The sequence below is a fragment of the Heterodontus francisci genome, unplaced genomic scaffold (genome assembly GCF_036365525.1).
Source record: "Heterodontus francisci isolate sHetFra1 unplaced genomic scaffold, sHetFra1.hap1 HAP1_SCAFFOLD_159, whole genome shotgun sequence".
NCBI classification, from domain to species: Eukaryota; Metazoa; Chordata; class Chondrichthyes; order Heterodontiformes; family Heterodontidae; genus Heterodontus; species Heterodontus francisci.
This window is the reverse complement of record NW_027140908.1, coordinates 975,429-988,036: the sequence shown is the minus strand read 5'-3', so window position 1 is coordinate 988,036 and position 12,608 is coordinate 975,429.

Genomic DNA, 12,608 nt, shown 5'->3' with positions numbered 1-12,608 from the left:
CACAGACACACACTGTCACCAAGTAACAAAGACATACACTGACACTCAGTAACAACGACATGCACTGACACCAAGGAGCAAAGACATACACTTACACCAAGTAACAAAGACATACACTGACACCAAGTAACAAAAACATACACTGATACCCAGTAACACAGACACAAACTGACACCAAGTAACAAAGACATACACTGACACCAAGTAACAAAGACACACACGTACACCAAGTAACACAGACATACACTGACACCAAGTAACAAAGACAGACAATTACACCAAGTAACAAAGACATACACTTACACCAAGTATTTTGACATACACTGACACCAAGTAACAAAGACATACACTGACACCAAGTAACAAAGAAAGACAATTACACCAAGTAACACAGACATACACTGACACCAAGTAACAAAGACAGACAATTACACCAAGTAACAAAGACATACACTTACACCAAGCATTTTGACATACACTGACACCAAGTAACAAAGACATACACTGATACACAGTAACACAGACACAAACTGACACCAAGTAACAAAGACATACACTGACACCAAGTAACAAAGACACACACGTACACCAAGTAACACAGACATACACTTACACCAAGTAACAAAGACACACACGTACACCAAGTAACACAGACATACACTAACACCAAGTAACAAAGACAGACAATTACACCAAGTAACAAAGACATACAATTACACCAAGTATTTTGACATACACTGACACCAAGTAACAAAGACATACACTGATACCCAGTAACACAGACATACTCTTACACAAAGTAACAAAGACATACTGTGACACCAAGTCACAAAGACACACACTGACACCCAGTAACAAAGACATACACTGACACCAAGTCACAAAGACATACACTGATAGCCAGTAACACAGACACACACTTACACCAAGTAACACAGACACACACTGACACCCAGTAACACAGACACACACTTGCACCAAGTAACAAAGACATACACTGACACCAAGTAACAAAGACATACACTTACACCAAGTAACAAAGACATACACTGACACCAAGTAACAATGACATACCCTGATACACAGTAACACAGACACACACTTACACCAAGTAACAAAGACATACACTGATACCCAGTAGCACAGACACACACTTACACCAAGTAACACAGACTAACACTGACACAAAGTAACAAAGACATACACTGATACCCAGTAACACAGACACACACTTACACCAAGTAACAAAGACATACACTTTTACCCAGTAACACAGACACACACTTACACCCAGTAACAAAGACATACACTGACAGCAAGTAACAAAGACGTAAACTGACACCCAGTAACTCAGACACACACGGACACCAAGTAACAAAGACACACACTTGCACCAAGTAACACAGACACACAATGACACCCAGTAAAACAGACACACACTTACACCAAGTAACACAGACACACACTTACACCAAGTAACAAAGACATACACTTACACCAAGTAACAAAGACATACACTGATACACAGTAACACAGACACACACTTACACCAAGTAACAAAGACATACACTGATACCCAGTAACACAGACACACACTTACACCAAGTAACAAAGACATACTATGACACCAAGTCACAAAGACACACACTGACACCCAGTAACAAAGACATACACTGACACCATGTCACAAAGACATACACTGATACCCAGTAACACAGACACACACTTACACCAAGTAACACAGACACACACGGACACCAAGTAACAAAGACACACACTTACACCAAGTTACAAAGACACACACTGAAACCCAGTAACACAGACACACACTTACACCAAGTATCAAAGACATACACTGACACCAAGTAACAAAGACATACACTTACACCAAGTAACAAAGACATACACTGACACCAAGTAACAAAGTCATACACTGATACACAGTAACACAGACACAAACTGACACCAAGTAACAAAGACATACACTGACACCAAGTAACAAAGACACACACGTACACCAAGTAACACAGACATACACTTACACCAAGTAACAAAGACACACACGTACACCAAGTAACACAGACATACACTGACACCAAGTAACAAAGACAGACAATTACACCAAGTAACAAAGACATACAATTACACCAAGTATTTTGACATACACTGACACCAAGTAACAAAGACATACACTGATACCCAGTAACACAGACATACTCTTACACCAAGTAACAAAGACATACTGTGACACCAAGTCACAAAGACACACACTGACACCCAGTAACAAAGACATACACTGACACCAAGTCACAAAGACATACACTGATAGCCAGTAACACAGACACACACTTACACCAAGTAACACAGACACACACTGACACCCAGTAACACAGACACACACTTGCACCAAGTAACAAAGACATACACTGATACCCAGTAACACAGACACTCACTCACACCAAGTCACAAGACATACACTGATACCCAGTAACACAGACACACACTTACACCAAGTAACAAAGACATAAACTGATACCCAATAACACAGATACACACTTACGCCAAGTAACAAAGACATACACTGACACCAAGTCACAAAGACACACACTGACACCCAGTACCAAAGACATACACTGACAACAAGTCACAAAGACATACACTGATACCCAGTAACACAGACACACACTTACACCAAGTAAGACAGACATAAAATGACACCAAGCAACAAAGACATACACTGATACCCAATAACACAGAGACACACTTACACCAAGTAACAAAGACAGACATTGATACTCAGTAACACAGACACACACTTACACCAAGTAACAAAGAATACACTGACACCCAGTAACACAGACACACACGGACACCAAATAACAAAGACACACACTTACACCAAGTAACACAGACACACACAGACACCCAGTAACACAGACAAACACTTACACCAAGTAACAAAGACATACACTGACAACAAGTAACAAAGACATACACTGATACCCAGTAACACAGACACTCACTCACACCAAGTCACAAGACATACACTGACACCAAGTAACAAAGACATACACTGATACCCAGTAACACAGGCACACACTCGGGGGGCACATTGGCGCAGTGGTTGGCACCGCAGCCTCACAATCTCCAGGGACACGGGTTCGATTCTGGGTACTGACTGTGCGGAGTTTGCAAGTTCTCCCTGTGTCTGCGTGGGTTTCCTCCGGGTGCTCCGGTTTCCTCCCACATGCCAAAGACTTGCAGGTTGATAGGTTAATTGGCCATCATAAATTGTCCCTAGTATAGGTAGGTTGTAGGGAAATATATAGGGACAGGTGGGGATGTGACAGAAATACGGGATTAGTGTAGGATTAGCATAAATGGGTGGTTGATGGTCGGCACAGACTCGGTGAGCCGAAGGGCCTGTTTCAGTGCTGTATCTCTAAACTAAACTAAATACTGACACCTAGTGTCACAGACACACACTGACACCCAGTACCACAAACAAACACACACTGATACCCAGTAACACAGTGAACCACTGATGCACAGTAACAAAGACATACACGGACACCAAGTGACACAGACACACACTGACACCCAGTAACAAAGACATACACTGACACCAAGTCACAAAGACATACACTGATACCAAGTCACAAAGACATACACTTACACCAAGTAACCCAGACATACACTGACACCAAGTAACAAAGACATACAACTACACCAAGTAACAAAGACACACAATTACACCAAGTCAGAAAGACATACACAGATACCCAGTAACACAGACTCACACTGACACCAAGTAACAAAGACATACAATTACACCAAGTATTTTGACATACACTGACACCAAGTAACAAAGACATACACTGATACCCAGTAACACAGACATACTCTTACACAAAGTAACAAAGACATACTGTGACACCAAGTCACAAAGACACACACTGACACCCAGTAACAAAGACATACACTGACACCAAGTCACAAAGACATACACTGATAGCCAGTAACACAGACACACACTTACACCAAGTAACACAGACACACACTGACACCCAGTAACACAGACACACACTTGCACCAAGTAACAAAGACATACACTGACACCAAGTAACAAAGACATACACTTACACCAAGTAACAAAGACATACACTGACACCAAGTAACAATGACATACACTGATACACAGTAACACAGACACACACTTACACCAAGTAACAAAGACATACACTGATACCCAGTAGCACAGACACACACTTACACCAAGTAACACAGACTAACACTGACACAAAGTAACAAAGACATACACTGATACCCAGTAACACAGACACACACTTACACCAAGTAACAAAGACATACACTGATACCCAGTAACACAGACACACACTTACACCCAGTAACAAAGACATACACTGACAGCAAGTAACAAAGACGTAAACTGACACCCAGTAACTCAGACACACACGGACACCAAGTAACAAAGACACACACTTGCACCAAGTAACACAGACACACAATGACACCCAGTAAAACAGACACACACTTACACCAAGTAACACAGACACACACTTACACCAAGTAACAAAGACATACACTTACACCAAGTAACAAAGACATACACTGATACACAGTAACACAGACACACACTTACACCAAGTAACAAAGACATACACTGATACCCAGTAACACAGACACACACTTACACCAAGTAACAAAGACATACTATGACACCAAGTCACAAAGACACACACTGACACCCAGTAACAAAGACATACACTGACACCATGTCACAAAGACATACACTGATACCCAGTAACACAGACACACACTTACACCAAGTAACACAGACACACACGGACACCAAGTAACAAAGACACACACTTACACCAAGTTACAAAGACACACACTGAAACCCAGTAACACAGACACACACTTACACCAAGTATCAAAGACATACACTGACACCAAGTAACAAAGACATACACTTACACCAAGTAACAAAGACATACACTGACACCAAGTAACAAAGTCATACACTGATACACAGTAACACAGACACAAACTGACACCAAGTAACAAAGACATACACTGACACCAAGTAACAAAGACACACACGTACACCAAGTAACACAGACATACACTTACACCAAGTAACAAAGACACACACGTACACCAAGTAACACAGACATACACTGACACCAAGTAACAAAGACAGACAATTACACCAAGTAACAAAGACATACAATTACACCAAGTATTTTGACATACACTGACACCAAGTAACAAAGACATACACTGATACCCAGTAACACAGACATACTCTTACACCAAGTAACAAAGACATACTGTGACACCAAGTCACAAAGACACACACTGACACCCAGTAACAAAGACATACACTGACACCAAGTCACAAAGACATACACTGATAGCCAGTAACACAGACACACACTTACACCAAGTAACACAGACACACACTGACACCCAGTAACACAGACACACACTTGCACCAAGTAACAAAGACATACACTGACACCAAGTAACAAAGACATACACTTACACCAAGTAACAAAGACATACACTGACACCAAGTAACAATGACATACACTGATACACAGTAACACAGACACACACTTACACCAAGTAACAAAGACATACACTGATACCCAGTAGCACAGACACACACTTACACCAAGTAACACAGACTAACACTGACACAAAGTAACAAAGACATACACTGATACCCAGTAACACAGACACACACTTACACCAAGTAACAAAGACATACACTGATACCCAGTAACACAGACACACACTTACACCCAGTAACAAAGACATACACTGACAGCAAGTAACAAAGACGTAAACTGACACCCAGTAACTCAGACACACACGGACACCAAGTAACAAAGACACACACTTGCACCAAGTAACACAGACATACACTGACACGAAGTAACAAAGACATACACTTACACCAAGTACCACAGACATACACTGACACCAAGTAACAAAGACATAAACTGATACCCAGTAACACAGACACACACTTACACCAACTAACAAAGACATACATTGATACCCAGTAACATAGACACACAATTACGCCAAGTAACAAAGACATACACTGACACGAAGTAACAAAGACATACACTTACACCAAGTACCACAGACATACACTGACACCAAGTAACAAAAACATACACTGATACCCAGTAACACAGACACACACTTACACCAAATAACACAGACATACACTGACACCAAGTAACAAAGACATACACTGATACTCAGTAACACAGACACACACTTACCCCAAGTAACAAAGACAGACACTGATACTCAGTAAAACAGACACACACTTACACCAAGTAACAAAGAATACACTGACACCCAGTAACAAAGACATACACTGACACCCAGTAACACAGACACACACGGACACCAAGTAACAAAGACACACACTTACCCCAAGTAACACAGATACACATTGACACCCAGTAACACAGACACACACTTACACCAAGTAACAAAGACATACACTGACACGAAGTAACAAAGACATACACTTACACCAAGTACCACAGACATACACTGACACCAAGTAACAAAGACATAAACTGATACCCAGTAACACAGACACACACTTACACCAATTAACAAAGACATACACTGACACCCAGTAACAAAGACATACACTGACACCCAGTAACACAGACACACACGGACACCAAGTAACAAAGACACACACTTACACCAAGTAACACAGATACACACTGACACGCAGTAACACAGACACACACTTACACCAAGTAACATAGATATACACTGACACGAAGTAACAAAGACATACAGTGATACCGAGTAACACAGGCACACACTTACACCAAGTAACAGAGACATACACTGACACCAAGTAACAAAGACATACATAGACACCAAGTAACAAAGACATACACTTACACCAAGTAACAAAGACACAACACTTACACCAAGTAACACAGACATACACTGACACCCAGTAACAAAGACAGACAATTACACCAAGTAACAAAGACACACACTTACACCAAGTATTTTGACATACACTGACACCAAGCAACAAAGACATACACAGATACCCAATAACACAGATACACACTTACGCCAAGTAACAAAGACATACACTGACACCAAGTCACAAAGACACACACTGACACCCAGTACCAAAGACATACACTGACAACAAGTCACAAAGACATACACTGATACCCAGTAACACAGACACACACTTACACCAAGTAAGACAGACATAAAATGACACCAAGCAACAAAGACATACACTGATACCCAATAACACAGAGACACACTTACACCAAGTAACAAAGACAGACATTGATACTCAGTAACACAGACACACACTTACACCAAGTAACAAAGAATACACTGACACCCAGTAACACAGACACACACGGACACCAAATAACAAAGACACACACTTACACCAAGTAACACAGACACACACAGACACCCAGTAACACAGACAAACACTTACACCAAGTAACAAAGACATACACTGACAACAAGTAACAAAGACATACACTGATACCCAGTAACACAGACACTCACTCACACCAAGTCACAAGACATACACTGATACCCAGTAACACAGACACACACTTACACCAAGTAACACAGACATACACTGACACCAAGTAACAAAGACATACACTGATACCCAGTAACACAGGCACACACTCGGGGGGCACATTGGCGCAGTGGTTGGCACCGCAGCCTCACAATCTCCAGGGACACGGGTTCGATTCTGGGTACTGACTGTGCGGAGTTTGCAAGTTCTCCCTGTGTCTGCGTGGGTTTCCTCCGGGTGCTCCGGTTTCCTCCCACATGCCAAAGACTTGCAGGTTGATAGGTTAATTGGCCATCATAAATTGTCCCTAGTATAGGTAGGTTGTAGGGAAATATATAGGGACAGGTGGGGATGTGACAGAAATACGGGATTAGTGTAGGATTAGCATAAATGGGTGGTTGATGGTCGGCACAGACTCGGTGAGCCGAAGGGCCTGTTTCAGTGCTGTATCTCTAAACTAAACTAAATACTGACACCTAGTGTCACAGACACACACTGACACCCAGTACCACAAACAAACACACACTGATACCCAGTAACACAGTGAACCACTGATGCACAGTAACAAAGACATACACGGACACCAAGTGACACAGACACACACTGACACCCAGTAACAAAGACATACACTGACACCAAGTCACAAAGACATACACTGATACCAAGTCACAAAGACATACACTTACACCAAGTAACCCAGACATACACTGACACCAAGTAACAAAGACATACAACTACACCAAGTAACAAAGACACACAATTACACCAAGTCAGAAAGACATACACAGATACCCAGTAACACAGACTCACACTGACACCAAGTAACAAAGACATACACTGACACCAAGTAACAAAGACATACACTTACACCAAGTAACAAAGACACACACTTACACCAAGTAACACAGACATACACTGACACCAAGTAACAAAGACATACACTGATACCCAGTGACAAAGACATACACTTACACCAAGTAACAAAGACACACACTTACACCAAGTAACACAGACATACACTGACACCAAGTAACAAAGACATACACTGATACCCAGTGACACAGGCACACACTGTGGGGGGGGGGGGGCACATTGGCGCAGTGGTTAGAACCGCAGCCTCACAGCTCAAGGGACCCGGGTTCGATTCTGGGTACTGCCTGTGCGGAGTTTGCAAGTTCTCCCTGTGTCTGCGTGGGTTTCCTCCGGGTGCTCCGGTTTCCTCCCACATGCCAAAGACATTCAGGTTGATAGGTTAATTGGCCATCATAATTTGTCCCTAGTATAGGTAGGTTGTAGGGAAATATATAGGGACAGGTGGGGATGTGACAGAAATACGGGATTAGTGTAGGATTAGCATAAATGGGTGGTTGATGGTCGGCACAGACTCGGTGGGCCGAAGGGCCTGTTTAAGTGCTGTATCTCTAAACTAAACTAAATACTGACACCTAGTGTCACAGACACACACTGACACCCAGTACCACAAACAAACACACACTGATACCCAGTAACACAGTGAACCACTGATACACAGTAACAAAGACATACACGGACACCAAGTAACACAGACACACACTGACACCCAGTAACAAAGACATACACTGACACCAAGTAACAAAGACAGACAATTACACCAAGTAACAAAGACATACACTTACACCAAGTATTTTGACATACACTGACACCAAGTAACAAAGACATACACTGACACCAGGTAACAAAGACATACACTGATACCCAGTAACACAGACACACACTTACACCAAGTAACAAAGACATCCACTGACACCAAGTAACAAAGACATACACTGATGCCCAGTAACACAGACACACACTTACACCAAGTAACACAGACATACACTGACACCAAGTAACAAAGACATACACTGATACCCAGTAACACAGGCACACACTCGGGGGGCACATTGGCGCAGTGGTTGGCACCGCAGCCTCACAATCTCCAGGGACACGGGTTCGATTCTGGGTACTGACTGTGCGGAGTTTGCAAGTTCTCCCTGTGTCTGCGTGGGTTTCCTCCGGGTGCTCCGGTTTCCTCCCACATGCCAAAGACTTGCAGGTTGATAGGTTAATTGGCCATCATAAATTGTCCCTAGTATAGGTAGGTTGTAGGGAAATATATAGGGACAGGTGGGGATGTGACAGAAATACGTGATTAGTGTAGGATTAGCATAAATGGGTGGTTGATGGTCGGCACAGACTCGGTGGGCCGAAGGGCCTGTTTAAGTGCTGTATCTCTAAACTAAACTAAATACTGACACCTAGTGTCACAGACACACACTCACACCCAGTACCACAAACAAACACACACTGAAACCAAGTAACACAGTGAACCACTGATGCACAGTAACAAAGACATACACGGACACCAAGTGACACAGACACACACTGACACCCAGTAACAAAGACATACACTGACACCAAGTCACAAAGACATACACTGATACCAAGTCACAAAGACATACACTTACACCAAGTAACCCAGACATACACTGACACCAAGTAACAAAGACATACAACTACACCAAGTAACAAAGACACACAATTACACCAAGTCAGAAAGACATACACAGATACCCAGAAACACAGACACACACTGACACCAAGTAACAAAGACATACACTTACACCAAGTAACAAAGACACACACTTACACCAAGTAACACAGACACACACTGACACCCAGTAACACAGACACACACTTACACCAAGTAACACAGACATACACTGACACCAAGTAACAAAGACACACACTTACACCAAGTAACAAAGACATACACTGACACCAAGTAACAAAGACATACACTGACACCAAGTAACAAAGACATACACTTACACCAAGTAACAAAGACACACACTTGCACCAAGTAACACAGCCATACAATGAAAGCAAGTAACAAAGACAGACAATTACACCAAGTAACAAAGACATACACTTACACCAAGTATTTTGACATACACTGACACCAAGTAACAAAGACATACACTGATACCCAGTAACACAGACACACACTTACACCAAGTAACAAACACATACACTGATACCCAGTAACACAGACACACACTGACACCAAGTAACACAGACATACACTGACACCAAGTAACAAAGACAGACACTGATACCCAGTAACGCAGACACACACTTACACCAAGTAACAAAGACATACACTGACACCCATTAACAAAGACATTCCCTGACACCCAGTAACACAGACACACACGGACAACAAGTAACAAAGACACACACTTACACCAAGTAACACAGACACACACTGGCACCCAGTAACACAAACAAACACACTGACACCAAGTAACACAGAAATACACTGACACCAAGTAACAAAGACATACACTGATACCCAGTAACACAGGCACACTCTTACACCAAGTAACAAAGATAGGCACTGACACCCAGTAACACAGACACACACTTACACCAAGTAACAAAGACATACACTGACACCCAGTAACACAGACACACACGGACACCAAGTAACAAAGACAAACACTTACACCAAGTAACACAGACACACACTGACACCCAGTAACACAAACAAACACACTGACACCCAGTAAAACAGACACACACTGACACCAATTAACAAAGACATACGCTGACACCCAGGAACACAGACACACACTGACACCAAGTAACAAAGACACACTCTTACACAAAGTAACAAAGACATACACTGACACCAAGTAACAAAGGCACACACTTACACCAAGTAACAAAGACATACACTTACACCAAGTAACAAAGACAGACACTGACAGCAAGTAACAAAGACATACACTGACACCTAGTAACACAGCCACACACTTACACCAAGTAACAAAGACATACATTGACACCCAGGAACAAAGACATACACTGACACCAAGTAACAAAGACATACGCTTACACCAAGTAACAAAGACACACTCTTACACCAAGTAACACAGACATTCACTGACACCAAGTAACAAAGACATACACTGACACCAAGTAACAAAGACATACGCTTACACCAAGTAACAAAGACACACACTTACACTAAGTAACACAGACATACACTGACACCAATTAACAAAGACAGACAATTACACCAAGTAACAAAGACATACACTTACACCAAGTATTTTGACATACACTGACACCAAGTAACAAAGACATACACTGATACCCAGAAACACAGACGCACACTTACACCAAGTAACAAAGACATACACTGACACCAAGTCACAAAGACACACACTGACACCCAGTAACAAAGACATACACTGACACCAAGTAACACAGCCACACACTTACACCAAGTAACAAAGACATACAATGACACCCAGTAACAAAGACATACACTGACACCAAGTCACAAACACAGACACTGACACCAAGTAACAAAGACATACACTTACACCAAGTAACAAAGACATACACTGATACCCAGTAACACACACACTGACACCCAGTTAGAAACACACACTGACCCCTAGTAAAACAGACACACACTTACACCAAGTAACACAGACATACACTGACACCAACTAACAAAGACACACACTGACACCCAGTAACAAAGACATACACTGACACCAAGTAACACAGCCACACACTTACACCAAGTAACAAAGACATACACTGACACCAAGTAACAAAGACATACACTTACACCAAGTAACAAAGAAACACACTTACACCAAGTAACACAGATACACACTGACACCCAGTAACACAGACACACACTTACACCAAGTAACACAGACAAACACTGACACCAAGTAACAAAGACACACACTTACACCAAGTAACAAAGACATACACTGACACCAAGTAACACAGCCATACACTGACAGCAAGTAACAAAGACAGACAATTACACCAAGTAACAAAGACATACACTTACACCAAGTATTTTGACATACACTGACACCAAGTAACAAAGACATACACTGATACCCAGTAACACAGACAC